This window comes from Chlorocebus sabaeus, chromosome 8 (assembly GCF_047675955.1).
Source record: "Chlorocebus sabaeus isolate Y175 chromosome 8, mChlSab1.0.hap1, whole genome shotgun sequence".
NCBI lineage: Eukaryota > Metazoa > Chordata > Mammalia > Primates > Cercopithecidae > Chlorocebus > Chlorocebus sabaeus.
Window position 1 is genome coordinate 89317226 of NC_132911.1, and position 22005 is coordinate 89339230.

Sequence of the window (22005 nt, forward strand, 5' to 3'; positions counted from 1 at the left end):
CATGGCTTCTTAGGGTATAAAATATGGGCTAGACAGCACTGAGTGTGGGAGGGGAGAGAATCACATTTGGCCTCGCTACATGTTACAAGCGGTGCTTGCAGAATCCTGGCTCCCTCTCTCTACATCCTCAGCAGGAAAAGTGCTTAAAACCATTTGAGGGGGCATAGCTTAGTTACATCCTGAATAGACATGTGTGAACCTGTCTTTTCTGGAAGCTAGATTTAGGTTAGCTTGAATGTCCAACCAATACCTGTATGCCTGCTTTCCATTCTGTCCTGTGCCATCTGGAGCAACTCAGCTCTCTGGACCTTAGCCCCAGTTTTCCAGTTTGGACTGTGACCTTGCCTTTGACCTGTGGTTGGTCTTATATCATAACCACTGACTGCTGCCCGTGTCAGGATGCATGCCCCTGCTCTGCCCATCGCCTTCCTGCCAGCTTAGCCCCCAGCTCCATTTTTTTTTTGAGACATCGTCTCACTCTGTTGCCCAGGCTGGAATGCAGTGGTGTGATCTCAGCTCACTGCAACCTCTGCCTCCCAGATTCAAACGATTCTCGTGCTTCAGCCTCCAAGTAGCTGGGACTACGGGCATGTGCCACCATGCTTGGCTAATTTTTGTATTTTTAGTAGAGACGCGGTTTTGCCAAGTTGGACAGACTGGTCACAAACTCAGCCTAGCTTCTAATCCAGGACCTCTTACACCGTCCTGTTCTATGGTCTGATGCTGACCACTAGTTGAGTTCAGGCTCAAGTGACTGCTTAGACCACAGGCTAAGAGTTTAGGCCTGGGAAGAATACTGCTGAGGCACCCAAGACCCAGAGGGGAGAGTACAGGCTGTTTTGAGCCAGAAACAAAGGTCACTGTGTGCTCTCCAGTGGTCAAAAATTTGAGCAGAAATATCTGGCTTAAATGGGAGAAAAGTGAAAGCAAGAAGAACATGAGCCATTAATCTTGTGCCACACGAATAACTAACATGAGGCTATAGACTTGCAACTCAGCTCACTTGGGTAGCATTTGCATCTTGGGTTTCTCACACATTGTGAAAAACCACCCAGGGATATTTTTATTTATGATCTTAATTTAATTTTGTTGGATGGGTACTATGTTCATGTGGTTTCAAATTCAAAGATATAAAAGGGTACAAAATTCAAAAAATCTTCTCCTATTTTCCGTTCCAGAGAAAACCAAAGTTATCAATTTATTTCATACATTTAAAGAGATATTGGATGCATATACATGAGTATAACTGCATGTATCATTTTGCTCTTTTGAAAAAAATACAAATAATACATACTGTATACACTCTTTTTTGTCCCTTACTTTTTCCCCTTATACATTAGAATTTGGCCCTATTACTATACAAAGAGTAATTTTATTTTTCTTTTTGTTTTACATGTTTTGTTTTACTTTTTCTCCAAAACCCATTATCTTGGCATTTGGCCATTATACAAAGAGTATTTGTTTTTTGGCTTTGCAATGTTCTGTTTTATGGATTGCCATTGTTTAGCCATTCCTCAGTCAATGGACATTTAGGTTATTTCTCATTGTTATAAACAATGCTGAAATGAATGGTACATTTCCTTGTATATGGTGAGGACTGCTACTGGATACAGGAAAAGGGGTCTAGCAATATAAATACCTTGTAAATAAATACATAGATTTTTGTTCTTCTCAATGGCTTCTCACTACTTAGATTCTAATAACTATCCTGACAGGGAGGGAAAGGTAATACATACTTTTTTTTTTTCTTTTCATTTTTTGAGGCAGAGTCTCACTCTGTCACCTAGGCTGGAGTGCAGTGACATGGATCTCAGCTCACTGCAACCTCTGCCTCCTGGGTTCAAGAGATCCTCCCAGCTCAGCCTCCCGAGTATCTGGGATTACAGGCCTGTGCCACACCCAGCTAATTTTTTTTTTTTTTGTATTTTTAGTAGGGACGGGGTTTCACCATGTTGGCCAGGCTGGTATCAAACTCCTGACCTCAAGTGATCCACCCACCTCGGCCTCCCAAAGTGCTGGGATTATAGGCGTGAGCTACTGTGCCTGACCCATTTTTCTTTCTTTCTTTTTTTTTTTTAACATAAGGAAAAACATATATAAAGAGAGGCAAAGGTGATAGCTTTCTTTAAAGGGAAAGTTGAATGGAAGGAAATTCATTTCTTAGATACACCTTGGAGTACCACGTTGTAGCAGGGAAGTCCATTCCTGCTTCCAGAAAAAGTGCTAAGACAAAATCTTGTTGGGATGATCTGTTTTTAGAGCTCTTTAAAAAAAATCTGTTTCCTCACATATATACAAAGTAAAGGAAAGCAAATAGCTTATAGAACAAGGATGGCTTTTACATGATTGAGAGCAGATTCAAGGTGGAGTCACCAGTGGAAGTCATTGAGACAACAGAGAAGAGATATCTTTCAAGGTGGTGAACCAGCTTCTGATTGAAGGGAGTGTGTGGTGGTGGGGAGGCAGGAGCAGTCTCATTGTCCTTGTAAGTAGCTCTCCAGGACAGCTTTTGTGTTTGATATAAAGAGAGAAAACAAGTTTTGTGAGCACAGTCTTAAAACCAATGGAGCATACCTTAGTTACATCCTGGAATAGACTTGTGTGAACCTGTCTTTTCTGGAAGCTAGATTTAGGTTAGCTTGAATGTCCAAGCTATACTTGTATGTCTGCTTTCCATTCTGTCCTGTGCCATCCGGAGCAACTCAGCTCCCTGGACCTTAGCCCTGGTCTTCCAATCTAGACTGTGACCTTGCCTTTGATCTGTGGTTGGTCTTATATCACTGCCACTGACTGCTGCCTGTGTCAGGATGCATGCCCCTGCTCTGCCCATTCCCTTCCTGCCAGCTCAGCCCAGCTTCTACTACAGGACCCTCTTATCTCACCCTGTTTTATGGCCTGATACTGGCCACTAGTTGAATTCAGGCTCAAGTGACTGCTTGGACCAGAGGCTGAGAGAAATGCAGCAAATCAGGGCACTGAGATCACTGACTGCTGTGCGAGAAAAACTGTAGCTGCAAAGGAAGAACTGGTACACACGAACACTGAGAAACATCACCCCAAAATTGCTCTTCTCTAACTGAAATATGAAGATGAGTGTACAAAGAAAGAAACTTTAAAGCTTAGTGAGAAAGCAACTAAACATACCTGTGCACTTATTTTTTTATTTAAGAATTAAAAACAAATTTTTAAAAGACAGGGTCTTGGTCTGTCACCCAGACTGGAGTGCAGTGGCGCGACCACTGCAGCACCCAGGTCCTGGGCTCTAGCAATCCTCCTGCCTCAGCCTCCCGAGCAGCTGGGACTACAGGTACACGCCACTATGTCTAATTACCTTTTGTTTTCTTTTAGTAGAGACAGAGTCTTGCTATGTTGCTCAGGCTGGTCTTGAACTCCTGGGCTCCAGGGATCCTCTTGTCTCGGCCTCTCAAGTAGGGGCATTATAGGCATGAGCCACCATGCCTGGCCCAAGTTTAAATTTTCACTTTTAAAAGTATATCCTTTTTATTTTAAAAAAGTGATTAAGTGTATTTTATTTATTTTGTTTTAATGTAACTTGAAGCTAAGCTTACTGTGTGAACCAAGCCATTTTGATCAGTGATAAATTGCAGGTCTAGTTTTCTTTTCTTCTTATTGAAAGATCAAGAACCTCAGCCTGCCATGACTTTCTTGGCTTCCTTTACTAGCATTTAATCCTTCTAGTATTTGACATAATTCCCATGACAACATGTGGACTGACTATAATGTCCTTCATTTCACAAATGAGGAGATTGAAGTTGAAATATTTTGTCACTTGCCAGAAGTCCCATGTCAGGGTGGCAGTGTTGATATTTGATCCCACTTTTTGTGCCTCTAGCCCAAGAGTTTTTTCCATGACAATCAGGAACCTTGAGATTAAAAACACATTGAATGTTGTCATATGTTGGTAAGAATAAAATACCAAAAAGAAAATGCCTTCTACACACAGCTTTTCTCATGTACTCACTCTAACCTTCTATTTGCGCAATTGGAAGCAAATGTGTTAGCCTCATTGAACTTTAGTTTTCTTGTTTGTGAGGTAGAAATAATAATAACCTTACACAGTTGTGAGGATGAGTAAATAGTGTATATAAAGTGTTTCATGAAAAGATAGCACTCAGTGAATGGCAAGTTTCCTATAATGATAATAATAATAATTATTATATATGAGATCAGGTAGGTGAAAATATTTTATAAATTGCAAATTGATAAATGCAAGGTAGTCTTGTTATAATTATTTTCTTACATTTAAAAATATTTATTCACTATTTTTAGAATACGTTTTAATGGTTGGATCCATTTAGTATATTCACTTTAGTGTTATTCTAAGCCATTATCTTAGGAAATTAAAAATTTTAAGTTAGTTTAACTGAAGTGAATACCAATGCTTCTGAAAAGTGCTTTCTTTTTTTTAAATTTTACTTAATCTTAAAACTAAATGTCTTTCTGCAAGAAGAAATAATTCAAAACTTCTGTTGGGATCAAGTATGATTAATAGGCTGAAATCAGGAATAAAACTGCTTTATAGAAGAGTAAGAAAATAAGGCACAGATAAATCTCCTAAATTCTTCTTTGTGTACTAGTGGAAAACAAAATAAAATTTCCTCAACCCTTAAAAACTTCGTGAGCTCTAAAACCATTCACAAACATAATTTATTATTACAGAATCCCAGTTGCACACCTGAAAACCCTGGGGCCACATGTGTTTCAGAATTCAGAATTTCTCAGATTTTTTTGAAAGCAATGTAACAAAAATACTATATATGAATGCCCTTATCAGGGTCTGGAGGAGCACCTTGTAATTGAACATGTTACTATTTTTGGAGCAAATGTATGAAAAGTCATGGTGCATGCAATAAATAAAGACTATAAATAGCTTTGTGTCAGGTCAGGTTAGGCCCACAGATGAGTTCAAGTCAAATCAGGTCATGTGTTTTCAGGAATACTTTTGGTTTTCAGAAATTTTTGGATTTCAGAGCTGGAGATAAGAGACAGTGGAGCTGTATTTTTATCCCCAATGTGGAACAGGTCAACACGAAGACAATGTGTCTGGTAGGAAGATCATCAGATCTGGACTCAAGCAGGCCTGAACACCTGATCTACATTTTACTCCTCGGATTTATTGTGGAAATTACTTCACCTCTATAGGCCTCTGTTTCCTTATCTGAAAATGGGGAAAAGAATCCTACTTTGCGGGATTGTGGTAAGGGTTAATGATAATATAGGCCAGGTGTCTAGTTACCTGGTACTTACAGTATGATTGATAGCTGCTATCATTGTTCATGAGAGGTAGTATCTAATGAAATAGAATAAAATCTTTTTTTTATTATTTCAAATTTGAAAGTAGCAGGGAAAAGGGGTAGAAATTTTGTGTATGAATCCCAGCAGACTTCCTAAAGGGAAAAGGGGCAAAGCCCCAAAGCTTTGTCTCTGGGACTTAACATTTATTGAAACCTATTAGGCTGGACAGGATAGCAACTGACCTCAGCTCAGAGTCAGGGAAGTTCCAAAGAGTCCAAAGAGCCCCTGAAATGAAACCCCCAGGAGGGTAGAAAGAACTTGCACAGTGGGTTGGTCCTGACTGAGAGACGGGCAAATGTAGTCTGGGCCTATGAGGAATTGGACATAGGAACCTGTCTCACCCTGAGCATCTGTGGTCATGCGTTCAACCTGCGCGAGTGACTATGTTAATTCATTTATTTATTCATTCAGCAATTGTTTTTGAATGTCAACTAAGCATAGATCTATGAAAATATCCAAGAAACATACAGAAACAAGTCTATCTTCATTAGCATTATAGTTTAAGAGGGACTTAAACAAGGAGCAACAGCAAATCACCCAAAATCGTGGTGAATTTTCTAACGGGATAAACTTGGTGAGCAGTGGTAAGGGCAGGAATGGGCTACTTACAAAGAGGAAAGCAAGAGGAGACAGGACAGTCATGACCGAGGTTGAGGTGTGGCCAGAACAATCCTCCTCTGTGACACCTCGCTGCTGTGCCTTCTCATCACCAGCTTTCAGATGGAGTGCCTTCCCCTCAGAAGGCCTTCTTGACCTCACTAAACTTCATTTCACTCTCCACTTTCGCCAGTCACTTTCTCCCCATTATCCCAGTTTATTTTTTCAGAACTTTTATAACCATCTGAAATTATCTTTTCTAGTTTTGCATGTATTTATTACATGCTTCCCCTCTTTAGAAAGATTCTTGAGAGCTCTTAACATTTTGTCCAGTGTCTGATGGTGCCTCATATTTGTTGAATGATTAAAAGGAAGACTACGCAAAGACCTCAAAGCAAAAGAAAAGCTAGATGCATTCTACGAAATAAAACAAGGCATTTGGGTCTTGTTAATGATAATGGCCTCCAATGAATCCTGCCTCCTGCTATCCATGCCCTTATGTAGTCCCCTCCCATACTGACTCAGGGCGTGGCCACATGACTTATTTGGCCAATGGGACATCAGCAAACAACACAAGTGAAGGCTTGATAAGTGCTTGTTTAGAACACAGATGAGCCACGTGAGAAAGTCCTGCCTGGTGTGGAAATACCTTCAAGAGGAAATACCACTTGGAGTGCAAGGTGCTGACGTTCCATCTGTCCCAGCTGAAATTCAGTCACCCAGCTGAAATTTGCTCAGTGAATAAGTCCAGGCAAAACCAATAGAAAGATCCACCCATCCACCCTGTAACAGTGAGAAGAAAAAAAAAAAAGTTGTCATTCTAAGCCACTGAGTTTTTGGGTGGTCTGCTATGTGCAAAAAACCTGAAACAGAGCCGAGGCATAGTGAGCAGGCGAAGGTAGTGTGAGATGGTTTAGGAAGGAAAACAATCATTCAGAACCTTACACATGTCAAATTACTGTATGTTAAATACAATGGAAATTAACAGGTTTGAAGGAAGGGAAGACTTATTACTGAAAAGATCAGTTAGGAGGCTATTCCAGATATCTTTCGCTGCTTTGAGTAATGGAATATGGTGGAAAAGACCAGACACCAGTGCCCAGGCTTAGGCCTTATCAGACTGGCAACTTCTACTTCCCTTCTTTAGGCCTGAGAATGTTTAGAAAGCTAATTACTCTGCTGGAGCTATACTTGGAGAGGCCCTTAGTCACAGACCCCTTCACCCTGCTCTGCCCCCAAATTCAAGACGAGGAGATATACCTCATCTTTCTATGGGAAGAGTGCAGTCCACCATAAGGTCCCAGATATTATCTCTTAATTCTCACAATAACATTATAATGTCATTAATATCACTCAAATTTTTACAGATGAAAAAATGAAGTACAAATGATCTATATAGCTTTGTTTGAGCTTTCACAGACGTAGAGGCAGCATTTTAATTTAGGTCTTCCTAATTCCAAAAGCAAGCTATTGCCAATATAAGATCTGGATGGGTTCTGGGTTGGCAATATATGAGAGTTTTGGTGGCAGAAAGAGAGGAGGTGAAAAGTTGTATTAGAGTTAGGGAGAAGTTAAAAGGAAAGAAAGCGATATTCCAGGAAAGCAACTTTTTCTTCTTACTACTCCTCCCAAATTGTAGATGACCCTCTGTGACAACCACAACTAAGTATGAGCTCTGAAGAACAATACATCCTTATTCTATCTGGTTGGTGTACAAGGATAATTGCAGTTTTTGCCATTACTTTCAATGGCAAAAACCATAATTACGTTTGCACCAACCTAGTAAGTCTTCCACACTTACTATTGCTTCAAATCCATTTAAAAGGAAAAATACTTATTGAAGCATAGTCATTAGTAGCTAAAAACTAGAAACCACTTACATATCAGCCAACAGGAGAACAGACAGGTACATTGTGGCATTGTTATACAGTAGAGTATAAACAGAACTGTATGCTCAATGTATATAATTCTTAAAAACATAATCAAGAAAAGTTAGAGAACAATGTATATAGCACAATACCGATTTTATAATGTTTAAAAATATGCAGAGTGATGCAACATGTAACTTACAAATTCATACTAGGTAGCAATCACATGAACAATACACTTAAGAAAAGTAACTACCTGTTCAGGTGATCACAGTTGCCTCCAGGAAGAAAAAAATAAAGAAAGAAAATGGGAAATCTAGATTAAAGTTTTAATGGTATCAATAATTTATTATTATTTTTAAATAAGCAAATATGGCAGGTAGAAACAAAAGGAACTGTTTTCAAGGTGATTTTGGTGAGATCAAAGGCCAAAGCAAAGTTGTGTGAAAGCTTAGGTGGCAATTTGTAAAAATTTTAGCCCATTAGTTCACCGAGTACAACATAGGACCTTGAACACAGTGAGAACTGGAAGAAATGAAGTGTCACTTTGTACCTTGATGTTGTGCGGTTGGGAAGGCACCCACACACTGTACCCTACTCAGCAAAGCCACATTCTCTTAATGGTTTTCAGAAGCCAAGGTAGAGAGGAAGTGCCTTTTAAAAATAGCTTTTGAGGCAAGAAAGGCCATAACAGGAAGGACAGATGGAAGAACATGAACAGACTTGTTTCTGAGCACGTGAAACATCCAGGAATTAACATGGTGGGTTTTGATTGGAGTGGAGTATGGGATGAATCTATTCCTGCAGGCCAGATCTATGAGTCAGTGACTTCATTCGGTGGATGAGTCCTAGGGAAATTCAAGTAACTCTTAAAAATAGAAAGACCTGGAATTGCTAACAAATGAAAAATAAGATTCAACCACTTGTAAATGATATCAGGACCTTTCTTGTATTAATTGGTGGAGAGAGTTTGGAAGAAGAGACACTAAACCTCGAATGAAAAGGAAGCCCTGCATGGAAATGACGTGAGGCAGGATGGGGCAGCTGGAGAAACAAACAACCAATTTCATCAATGGTTATCTTCTGTTTACCTTTGTTTGTGCAAGAGCCCAGAAGGAGCTGCTTGCAACAGTCTTTCACATATTGTTGATAACTTGGTAGGGGTTATAACAAAGGCTTATTCCACTAATGCCCCTAAAAATATGGGCATGTATCTTATCTCTGTGCACTGGCCTCTTTAATATACCCTGGGACATCCAGATACCCTGAAACCTGAGTCCCAGGGCGTAAAACCCACTTCCTGGTATTGTGTATGATTTGCCAATAAGGAGACTAAATTCCCTGGAAGAACATGGAGAACATGTGCTGATGTTCCAGACAAATTATGTTTTCTGGTTGTAGCACTTGTTCAAAAACAAGACACTGAAAAAGCAAGCTATGAACATATAGAAAGAAGGGTTCAAGTCCCATTGAATCTTTGTTAGCCAGTCTTTGGGAACAAATCCCATAGCCCTTCCTCCATAAATCCTTCTAGAGAGAAAAAATATGAGATTTTTAGCCTTTTACCTCCTCTAACCCTAACTTGCTTGAAATACTTAGTAATTTTTCATATCTTAAATAGAAAAATCAAGCCAGCCAGATTTTATTTATAAGAAGATGAAATACCAGTTTTCCCTGAAAGTAGGCCTAAATGTAAACTAAAGACACTGCTGACCTTTCCTTGTCAATCTAAAAGGTAAAAAAAAAAAAAAATTCAAAATGGCCTGGGCACTCAACCGTAAAGCCTTTTTAGAAAACGATACAAGTGTTGGCTGGGCGCAGTGGCTCAGGCCCGTAATTCCAGCACTTTGGGAGGCCAAGGCAGGAGTATCACTTGAACTCAGGAATTTGAGACCAGCCTGGGCGACATGGCAAAACCCCATCTCTACTAAAAAACACAAAAATTAGCCAGTCATGGTGGTACGTGCCTGTAGTCCCAGTTACTTGGGGGACTGAGGCGGAAGGATTGCTTGAGCCTGGGAGATCGAAGCTGCAGTGAGCTGTGTTTGCAGCACTGCACTCCAGTCTGAGCAACACCCCTTGTCTCTAAATAAATAAATAAATAAATAATTTAAAATGATACAAGCATAACTCTTGTTTCTCATCTCCGGTAACTGTAAATGGCATTATACCATTCCTATTTCTTAAGGAAGAAACCTAGGAGTCCTCCTTGAATATTTCCTTTCACAAAATCTATTTATCAAATCAACAGCAAGTTTAATAGCTTCTTCCCCCTAAACATAATTTAAATCGTCTCTTTTTGCACCACCGCCTGCCATCACCATTTCTCTTGCAGAACCATCAGGCCCGGGGGAGACCACACTCCTGGAGAGAATGTGGGTTCTGCAAGAAGTAATTGATACCTTCAGGAAATGCACCTTTTCCCTCTAAACACAAAGCAAAACCCCCAAAACTGGGAGCTGGGCCTTAGAGGCACATGTTGTCCCATCCTGAGAGTAGATGCCAATAATAACTCTGAGGCTCAGGTCACTGGGATGGGAAATCTGAATCTGTGACTCTTCTCCTTGGGGAGCTGAACTGGTTCATGGTTGCTGATGACCACTGGCTACTGATCTCTTTAAGGAAAGATTGTCCAGTTTAGGAATCTAGGACTCTCCCAAATCATCAAATAATGAGTTCATGAAAACCACCAGATACCACATAAGATAAGCATTGTATATGTCAAAGATGTTTAAAGAGGTAATAAAGAAGAAAATGTTAAAGAGATATCAGATGTGACCAGGCACCATGTCTCACACCTGTAATCTCAGCACTTTGGGAGGCCAAAGCAGTATGATTGCTTGAGGCCAGGAGTTTGAGACCAGCCTAGCTAACGTGATGAAACCCTGTCTCTACTAAAAATACACAAGTTAGCTGGGCATGGTGGCAGGCACCTTTAATCCCAGCTACTCAGGAGGCTGAGACAGGAGAATCGTTTGAACCCAGGAGGCGGAGGTTGCAGTGAGCCGAGATCACACCACTGCATTCCCTGGGTGCAATGTGAGATGCTGTCTAGGTGACAGAACAAGACTCTGTCTAAAAAAAAAAAAAGAAAGATAACAGATGTGAAGTATTGAGCTTGATGTCTAACACTCAGTAGGGCTTACTTACTATGTGGAAGCTCCGTCTGGATTGCACCTCATCCTTTCTTCACTGAACCAGCGCTATTAGCACCAATTTACCAGCTACTATCATCTGAAGGTACACGTTGATCATGCAAGTTACCTTCTCTGGGCAGGCAATCCACATCTTTATGGTATTAAGTTTATGGCAGACTATACAGAGAGGTGATATAGTGTTTTCTACTGCTGCTGAAACAAATCACCAAAATTTTAGCCTCTTACAACACAAATTTATTCTGACACTTCTAGAGGTCAGAAATCCAAAATACATTTTTGGGGCTAAAATCAAGGGGTAGGCAGGTTTGCATTCCTTCTGCAGGCTCTAGGGGAGAATTTGTTTTGTTGTCTTTTCCAGTTTCTATAAGCCTCCTACATTCCTTGGCTTATGAGCCCTTCTCCATCCTCAAAGCGAGCAGTATGAAATCTCTCCCTCCTCTTTTCTTCCTCCTTCTTATAAGAGTCTTTGTGATTGTATCAGGCCCAACTAGATGAATCAGAATAATCTCCCATCTCAGGATCCTTCATTTAATCACATCTGTGAAGTCCCTTGTGTTGTGTAAGCCAACATTTTCAAAGATTCTGGGGATTGAATCGTTGGGGTCAATTATTTAGCCTACTACAGGTAGGAAGCAGGGGGAAACTTCTCAAGGACTCATTTAGTGATGGTGGAGTTTGGAGGTGGTGGTGGCTGGGGTACTGAGGAGGAAACAGGCCAAACGGGAAATAAAAGATGATTTTCGACCCTGGGTGTAATTGAATTGGCATATTTTGAGAGGGTGGGATTCAAGGAAATTAGCTTCACTGAGGGCTGAAAAAGATTCAGGGATTTTGCTTTCTAAAAAGCAAAATTGGGAGTATAATTGTGGGGAGGGGGAGAGCAAGGGGAGTTAGTGATGGCTGAAATAATACAATGTACAAATAGTTTCATTACTAAAGCATATCATTCTCTGGATATTGATGGATATCATTCAATTGGCTGTAGTTGATGCAGCAGAAAAGAGTTCTAATTGGTCATCCATTGATTCTATTGATTCTATTGAAATTTTTAGGCAGTTAACTTATCATATATTATTTTGATGAAAATATCAGTGCTGATATTAGCAATAGATACATGAGAAGAAGCAATTAAAAAGATCTAAAGATGTGTGGTTTGAAAGAATGATTATCAATATAGTCATTTATGTAGACTGCTTACCTTCAATTCCCTTGTGGCATGATAGCACTAAAGCCAGTCAGGGTGCTGTGAGTTTTATTTTATAAAGGCTGTTAAGTCGAAATAGGTTTGCTTAGTGATCATGGTTGCTGTTTTGTGGCATATCCATTCACTTATAATTTAAGGAAAAAGTAAAGGGAACTTGTTTCTTTCTCAACACTTTTGCTTCAGGCAACCCCTTGTTGCTTTCACTACTAATGAGAGAAACTCCAATTCTTTAAGAGTTAATTTTAAGATAAAATTTTGCCTGCATGTTTCCAATCCCTAGAATACCATTCACAAGAGCATAGCACAATAAATCTGTTCATGCAGGTGATAAATGCTGTTGAGGGCTCTGCTTGCTAACCATTTATGAAATACAGATTTACATACTTTCAAGGCATATCTGTGAAAATGGCAGTCCTTTAACTAAACACTCAGCTACACAGCCTTTCTGCTAAAGGCAGCACCCCCTGAGTGACTTGCCTACACTCTGAGCTCTTCCTGCCTCCAAATGAATTGGTGGTTGTTACCCTCCTGCCTCCAGTGTGTTGGTTACTGTTGCCATCCTTGTCGAAGGTAAGGGTCCAGGCCCACCGGCTTGGAGTGATGTGTGTCTCCTTCCCTTTCCTTAGGCTCTCGTGGTAAATGCTGCCAATTCTATCTTCACAACCCCCCTGGTGTTCTTTCCTTCCTTCTCCTTTCATCACGATTGCCTCTCACCTGCTGACATCAAATCACATCCTAACTGACCTCATTGCCTAAGCCTTTGCTCTCTCATATCCAGCTGAAGACCTACTGCAAGAATGATAGCCCTGAAGCCCTGTTCCAGTCAGCTCATTCACGGTCAGGGAATTTTTAACAGCTTCCCACTGCTTTGCATAAAAGGCAAATACCACCACCTAGCAGGTAAGGGCCTCAGATCTACTTTTCCAGATTTTTATTTCAATAGTTTCCTTTTTATTTTTCAGTAAAACAGAACTATATGTTGTCCCCAAATTTCTTTTCTTTCCTTTCTTTTCCTTTCTTTCCTTTTCTTTTCTTTTTTCTTTTCTTTTTTTTAAATAGAGACAGGGTCTCACCATATTGCCCAGGCTGGTCTTGAGCTCCTGGGCTCAAGGGATCTGCCCACCTTGGCCTCCCAAAATGCTGGAGTTACAGGCGTGAGCCACTGCACCTGGCTATTATCCCCAAGTTTATTCTGTGTCTCTCTCTCTTTACCTTCAGACTTCGCGATGTGCTGCTTTTTAATGTGAAATGCCCAACTCTTGTCCCAAACACACATATCCACTTGTGAAAATCTAACCTATCATTAAAAGTACATCTCAAATGATAGGTATTTCTTGAATAAAGTCTTTCATCTTTGCATTGCCTTAGAGTTTGGTTTACATCTTTCTTATGACAGCACTCACATGCAAACCTTGGTTATATTTATGTGTACACTTGTCTCTCCACCAGGTGGGTAGTAAGACTCTCAAAATCAGAGTCCGAATTTTATCAATCCTAGGACTCTTCCATTCTCTTCAGTAGATAATCAAAATCTTTTGTTAAATATTGGAATGGATAAGCAAGTGAGTTGATTTTGTTAATTTGTTTCTACAGAACATGAGTGATGTGGTGAACAAACACTCTGAGCACATCCAAAACAAAAACCATCTGGAGCTAGAGTAACAGCATTTTTAATCAAGCTACACTGTCATACACACTGAGCTATTAAAAATTTCATGCTGGAAAAGGTGCCAGAATCTTAGCACACTGTTTTCAGGAAAGAGATACCGTTTCTTTCCCTAAGACGTGACCTCGTCTTAGTACCAGAAATGTGAAACCTAACTGGAGAATAAATAAGTTTCAATTTTTAATAGCTCATAAGCTCTGACAGGGCTGGGAGTATCAAATTAACTTGACCATTATCCACCCTGCAGTGCCAGCCGAGGGGCATGTGGAGAGAAAGGTGCTGAGGGTGGGTGTGGGTGTGGGTACTCAGCTTCTAGATGGTACTGGCAGCAACAGCTGCCGTTTGGCTCTGGAGGCAGCCATCTGCTCTCCCTCTGTGGGCAAGAGGCCTAGGATGAGATGTGGATGTGGGTGGTCAGATGGGGCAGGGGCTTAAGAGGAGGCCTCAGGCCCTGGTTGGAGATATAGCTGACCTATATGAAGCAGAGTAATTAGTTATGGCATCACCGGTATATAAAAGGGTGAGGAAATCTCAGAATTGAGTTATAATACCTGCTTGTGAGATGATATTACATTAGTGATGACAAAGGGTAACTTCTATGAACTTCCAGAAACAAAGGATTATCTGGGGAGTAAACTTAACAGGGGCTTCATTTCAGAACAACATGAAAAAATTACAGGCACATAAATCTAGAAGTAGGCAGCTCCGTCTCTACCATAATGGATGATGAAAGGTGAGATTAAATGATTCTGAACTTTGTCTGACATGATAAACCTCTATGACTTAAGAAAGTGAACCCTGCTTGGCTGGACAGAGCCTCCCTAATATTATTATGGTAAAAGGAATTTCTCACATTGCAGGCTGGGCAAGCCAAATATGGACTTTGTGCCACAATGTTCTGCACCCGTTCGTACACAGGGCTTTTGCTTTAAAATGAGCATTTGGAAGAACTGGTAAATCATTTTATGCACTTTGCTTGTGTTATATTCTAAATAAATTTATAAATGGTTGATTCCCTTTAAATCTTATTTTTAAATCATATCCTCTTCACCTTCAATATAGCCTGGCTTGTTAATTTATTTTTTAGTTCAGGGCGAACAGCTGTGGCCATACACATGAAGAAAATACAAGATATTGGGAAAGATGATAATTTCATTGCATATCCATGACCCCCTCTTCTTGTTAATGCCCTGCAGGTAAGAATCAATCAGTAGAATACGCAAGGCCTAGGGACCTCCAAAATAGTGAAGGCTTCTATAGACCCAGGCATAGGGCAGTGGCTCCCCTAGGTACAGGATAGATGTTTTGCTCTGAGATAAGGAACTCAGAACCCTTGGCTCCCTGAGTGGATGCAATCAGTGAAACCTGGTAGATGTCTCTTGGTCTTTGGAGAAAAATTCCCTTTGCCAATATCCTATGTACAGCTTGCGTCCGCAGGCCAACTGTAGTGGCCCTGGAGAGGAACTACAACTTTGAGCGGAACTATTGTTAATCTACACAGTTAAGGAGGGGAGAAGCCCCACCACGCTCTTTCTTCCTTTTTTTTTGTTTTTATTTACTTATTTATTTTTGTAGAGATGAGGTCCCACTATGTTGCCCAGGCTGGTTTAGAACTCCTGAGCTCAAGTGATCTTTCCACTTCGGCCTCCCAAAGTGTTAGGATTACAGGTGTGAGTTACTGTGTGCCACCCATCATGCTGTTTCTCACCTGGAGCTTCAAAAGGTCACTTTTCCCCCTTAGCCTCCAAGGAAGACTTTTGACCTTTTGCTCACAAAATAGCCAATGGCCAACAGTGTGAGAAGAGATAATCTATGTGACCACTGTTTAGATGTAGATCAAAACAATGAGAGACCATGGGAGTGGGAGACAAAATTCAAAAGACTGATAATATTCCTGTGGAAACACAAAGTACTCCAATAACTCATTTGCAGCTCTTATTTAAATTATAAATGGACATAGAGTTAGATTCAAATATCTCACTTTTAGGAGTCTGTGCAATTGAAAAATTAGCAAGAGTAATTGGAAATAAATGTGCAAGGATGCTAACTGATCAATGTTTATAAGAGCAGGCATTTCAAAATAACCTCAAGGGGGAATGGAATTGAATAGTGTGATACTAGACAAGTGCTTTTGTGATACTTTAAGTGTAAAAAGTGAATTGAAGAGCAATGGCATAATATGATCCTGATTTTGCATATGAAATGTTTTCACATCCTCACATTTATGCATTCAGTGAAGAGAGATTAGAAAGAAACACCAGTCTACTAACATTTGTTGCCTTGAAGAGAACATGACTCTAAAAGAGGACAGATTGTTAATTTTTACTTGATTTACATCTGTATTGTTTGATAGTTGCAAGTAACATATATTCTTTTTGTAATAAAATTGTTTAAATTTTTCTTAACCTCATATTTAAAAGTTTATAAGATTTTGAGATATTAATCTGAAGAATTTCAGAGACAGATTATAGAATTTAAAAATTAAAAATTTCTTGCCTTAAGAATGAGTCAATATTTTAATAAAATCTTGTTTTAACCAATAAGAAAAGTTTATAAGAGGAAAAGAACCATTTCTGTAGTTTCTACATGTCTACTGACATGTCAATATAGCTATTGTGCCCCCTTTTGAATATTATTTTATTGCCTTATAAAATTGGAAATCTCCTAACCAGATGAACACATGGAGAAGTTATTTTATTTTGTACGATCTACATGATGATTATACTCCTAAGAAGAAAAGAAATGTACTTGTTTGAAAAAAACCAAGGGAGTCAGGGGAATCTCACTCAACTCTGTGGCATAAGAGAAAACTTTTAAATTAAATGATTGGAAAGAGAAAAACAAAGCTAGGGATAAGTTCTGAAACCTTTTTAAAAAATCTTTACTTTGTGGTTCCTTTAAGGGAGCGGTTCTCAAACATTTCTGTGCATCAGAGGGCTTTGTTAAAACACAGATTGCCCAGCCTCACCTTCAGAGTTTCTGATTCAGTGGGCCTGGAATGGAAGCTGAGAATTTGCATTTCTAGCAAGTCCCAGATGATGCTGATACTGCTGCTCTGAGGACCACACTTAGAGAGCCACTGCTTTAGAAATATTCCTTGTATACCCTTTGTCAGAAATGGCTAAGATTTCCAGAAGCAAGAATAGGAATAAAGGCAAGATGTACACAAGTGATATCTGATACTGGGGTTGAGATTATGTATGATATACAATTTTTTAAAAAGTAAGACTATGACTAAGCTGTCTATTACACTACATGTGCTGCGGTAGTATTTTGTATGTTGTATAAAACAAAAGCATTAAATAAAACAAAAGTATTTAAGAATACTAGAAAATTATTTCTATGTATTAAATCTCACTTATTTTTTTCATTGCTTATAAAAGAATATGAACTGTAGAAGTTTCCAGCTAGTTATACATATTAGAAAATAAACAAAAACAAAATATTGAAAGAAGAGAGGACAGAATGTTTACGAATCATTTGTAATTTTAAAATTAAAAAATTAAATTAAATTTAAAATAATAATTATTATTATTATTTTGAGGCAGAGTCTCACTCTGTTGCCCAGGCTGGAGTGCAGTGGCGCAATCTCAGCTCACCACAAACTCTGCCTCCCAGGTTAAAGTGATTCTCCTGCCTCAGCCTCCTGAGTAGCTAGGACTACAGGTGTGTGCCACCATGCCCAGGTAATTTTTTTGTATTTTTAGTAGAGATGAGGTTTCACCATGTTGGCCAGGCTGATCTTGAACTCCTGACCTCATGATCCACCCTTCTCTGCCTCCCAAGGTGCTGAGATTACAGGTGTGAGCCACCGAGCCCGGACAAATTTAACATTTAAAAGTTTTACCTGTCTTTAGTTGTGGTACATGATTGCTTTAAAAATACGGAGGTGTTCTTTTCACATTTTCTTTGTGTGAAACAAACATAATATCTTTTTAATGATTGTTTCATTGTGACTGAAGCAGCTGAAATGCACAGTGTGCTCTTTTGAGTTTCCCTATAATTGTTCAAGATTGATTTTTCATTGTTCTTAAACTTTTTTTTTGGAGAAAGAGAAACATGGAAAAAAAAAAAGAAAACTTTAGATAATTATAACCTTATACTATCTTCGGGGCAATGCCTCATTTCCAAGGGAGTTCAAGCACTGTGCATCAGAGCCAGGAGGTTCCAGACTTGTCACTGTCACGCCAGTCTTATAACTTTCCAACAGGTCCTCCTTCCCAGATTTTCTACTTGAAGCGGTACCAAGCCTCTGGACAGAGCTTCAAGGGAAAGATTTTGGGGTCATGGGTTTTTTCCAGGGAAGCTAGAAAAAAGCTTCCCTTGCAGTTTGAGTTTGAAGGCAGCAGTTTAGTGGCAGATCAGGACACCTAGGAACATTTCCAAGGAAGTAGTCACTTCTCTCCCAGCCTTGAACCCTAATCTCCGGGTTCTTCCCTCTGAGATTCTCCCCCGTCTCAGCTAAACTGTGCATCATAATTGCATGGCTATTTGAGCTATTATTTTTAAATAAGATGTTTACTTTGTGAAAGCTCTTATGTTAGGGAAACCAGAGGTCAGCATTGCAGTTTGTTTACAGATCTGTGAAATGACTTTGCCCTGCTACCCCCTTATTTACATCAGATTTCATCTTTCATGCTACCCTCTCTTTTCCAACTTCAGTTTCCTAATGCTCTTGGTTACCCCACTTTGGAGATCACCCCAGCTTGCCTAGGACACATCTCTCCAACTTTCAATGCGTAACCTTGGCTAGTTAACCATCTTGAAACAAATTCATATCAATGCATTAATGACAGAAAATAGCTTAATGTGGTAACTTCTAGTCACATCTTTGCTTTACATGGTGATTTTAAAGATTTTAAGTAAAGAAATGCATTTTGAACAATGAAATGCCATGGACTGGTAGGGCCAGCAAGAAGGAGATGTTTAGCCAGAGCAGCTTCCCATGCTCCTTTGTATCATAATAGCTAGTTCATCTTTGGTTGATGCAAAAGTTGTACTTAAGAGAAAGCATGTGAACAGGGTTCTCTTTTAAAAGTATACTGCAAATGGCTACCTGAAAGGGAAATGAATGGGAACCCTGGCACTATGGTGGGTCAATCTTGATGTTCTCCATTCATCCCTTATGCCTGTTACCCATGTTAGTCTGTTTCTTATTAATTGGAAATTATTTTTACTTATGATTAAGAAACTGTTATAGTCCTGGACTTGCATGTAGAGGATAGGATTACAATTCGACAAATAGCCAAGTAATATCTGACCAACTAAGTTAAGATCCTTAGAATCTGGCTACATAGGGTTTAATGTGGCTAGCAAACTACTTCCTCTGTAGTGAGAAATAACATGACACCAAACCTTTCAGAATCAGGCCAGCAACTGAAATGGGGGGAAATTGAATCAGCTGTCTTTGAAGCTGAACCCTGTCATTAAGGGCTAGATGGCACAGCCATAGAATAGGTTAGGACTGTTCTAGAGAACTAGTGATGGTTATATATTAATACCTGTAATTTATAAGCCCATAAGGATTTATGCTTCTTGTATTTTATGTTTATTTATACTGGTTTTCCTTCACTTTGACAGTCTCAGTCTATCTCAGATTGGCAGGAAATCAATTGAAGTAAGCTTTGTTCAGACTTCATTCAGACCTCTGGGGATACAAATGGTAGTGACCGGTTATCATGGGAAGAGTGAAATTCAGAGGAAATTGAATCAAAACCCTCTAAACTTAGGCATTTTTAATAGTACTAAAACCTTGGAGTTTTTTTAAAAAAAACTTCAAAAATCTTTTAGCTTTGTTCTATCTTATTTTTATTCTTTAGAAAGAGATATGGGAACTTTATGATCACCTTGGATGATTTTATTGTAGTTAGAGAGTAAAACATTCTAGCTCATTTCTGTAAATATGCAACTCAGTAACCATGTCTCAGTAGAAATGCTTTTTATTTACAGAGAGTAAATAGAAAGTAATTTCAATTTTCTAAAAAAAAATACTCTCAAAATGTATGACAACATGTAGTATAAGTATGTACAGATACACTATTTAAAATTTATGTCTTAGACTTTCTTTTCTTAGCTCATATTCATTTTTATTGACTTTTCTCAGAAATTATTTTAATCAGTCCTGTATTAAAAGATGCACAATTTCAAATTTCTTCTTATCAGATTAAGACACAAAATAGGTTAAAATATAACTTGCCATTGTTAAGTTTAAATGGATCTTAGAAGTGTTAAATTTACATTTTCATACTATTCTGGATACTTCTAGGAATTTTAAATTTGATGTCATAATTCTTCTATCACCTTTGGTTGTCTGCATTTAACATGTGACACAGTGTGATATCTGAATGACTCTCTGAATAGCTCCCAGCTATAATGACTACTGCCATCTTTGAGATGGATCCACGGATTCTGTATCTATCTTATGTGCAGGTAGAGGGAGTTTAAAGGAGATTTAAATTACCCTGTCAACTCCAATGACTCTTCATCCCTGGAGTTTGGTTAGCTGATTCTGTGCCTTGGTCCTAGTAATTGGGGGTTCTATCTCCCCTAAGATCTGAACTCATACCACAAATGATTTCAAGACATGTTTCTTTTCCTAAAGGTAAGCCTCTGGCTTGGTAATGATTCTGGCGCCCTAGGCTTTCTAGGTCTGCTAATATTAATTCTTTTGGTCATGCATTCCTTTGAAATTATGGTAAAAGTTAGGTTTGTTTCCTTTGGAAGTGCACATATTCTCAGGTACGTGTGCATATACACACATGCTCACAATTTTGAATACAGTTTCTGGGCTTTCATGAATCCTAAGGCAACCCCCAAAGAATGGGATCTCTGAATATTTCAGGCTTTAATGCCATGTGTAGTACACTCAAACAGAAATCAGCCCAGCTGAGGCAGCATCCTAAATCACATGCCACTGAAGCTGTCTTGCCCTTTGGTGCACCAGAATCTTGTCAACAGTAGTCAGGTAGGGTCCACCCAATACAAATATTTGTCTAAAGCAATACCTAGAGAGGTAATAGGATTTACAGCTTAATGAGAAAAATAAAATCATCTGCTGAGCATGAGTGAAGCTACTTTAGAGAATGAGAACAGTAAAGATTGTACTGTGTTGATAAAGACTTAATTGCACTCAGTGAATTACAGAGCAGCAAGGTTCTGATATTTGCTTTCAGTTTCTCTTCACTGAGGAACTTTTGAACTTCTATATGCATTGTGACTAAAAGAATTGTGGCCTGTCTTCTATGGATGAGTTTAAGCTCAACCATCAAACATCCATTAAACACCAAGTATATGTCAGGTCCTAAGCTGGGTGTTGTGGACAAAAAAAAAAAAAAAAAGAGTGAGAAGCTCAAAATGTTGTACAGGAGAAAGATGTGTACGTAAATAATAATGAAAGGGATTGTTACTTTTTAAGTGTAGATTCCATGCTAATGGTTTCACATGTATTATTTCACCAAATCTTTAAAACAATCCTAGAGGCATGTTTATTTTTATCCTCATTTTATAAGCCAGGAAACAAAATCATGGACGATGGACCATATGCCATGGTAGAACTAAAGTTCAGACCTGAGCACAGGGAAGACCCAGGTTTTTGGGAGGCCCTTTTTAAAAAAGAATGCACTTTGTACTCATCAGATGGCTACTATGAAACAAAAAGAAAAGCCAACCAGGCAAAAATACCACAGAAAACAAGTGTTGGTGATGATGTGGAGAAATTAGAACCCTTGTGCATTTCTGGTGTGAATGTACAGAGCTGTCACCATTGTGGAAAGCAGTATGGTGATTCCTCAAAGAATTAAACGTAGAACCACCTTACGGTCTAGCATTCCACTTCTGAGTATATATCTGAAAGAAGTGAGAACAGGGGCTTCTACAGATATTTGTACACCTGTGTTCATAGCAACATTATTCACAATAGTCCAAAGGTGGAAACAAACCCAGTGTTTATTGTCAGATGAATGAATAAACAAAATGTGGCACTATATATACAGTAGTTTCCCCCTTAACCAAAGCTTTGCTTTCTCTATTTCAGTTACACATGATCCACCACAATCCAAAATTATTAAATGGAAACTTCCAGAAATAAACAATTAATACATTTTCAATTGCATGCCATTCTGAGTAGTGTGATGACATCTCACAGCATCCCACTCCATCCTTGCGGGGCCGTGAATCTTCCTTCTGCCCATCGTATCG

At 39.1% G+C, this 22005-nt stretch overlaps 1 protein-coding gene across 3 annotated transcripts in view; it reads right to left on the minus strand.

The window, feature by feature from the left end:
• CA1 (carbonic anhydrase 1) overlaps window positions 1-22005 on the minus strand; it is a 52556-nt gene that overhangs the window by 25281 nt on the left and 5270 nt on the right. The window contains exon 2 of one of the 3 annotated variants that reach the window (XM_008001003.3): window positions 6563-6696. The exons of the other annotated variants lie outside the window; for them this stretch is intronic. The gene's annotated coding sequence lies outside the window, so the exon portion shown is untranslated. The remainder of the gene's footprint in view (window positions 1-6562; window positions 6697-22005) is intronic. 3 annotated transcript variants of the gene reach the window in all.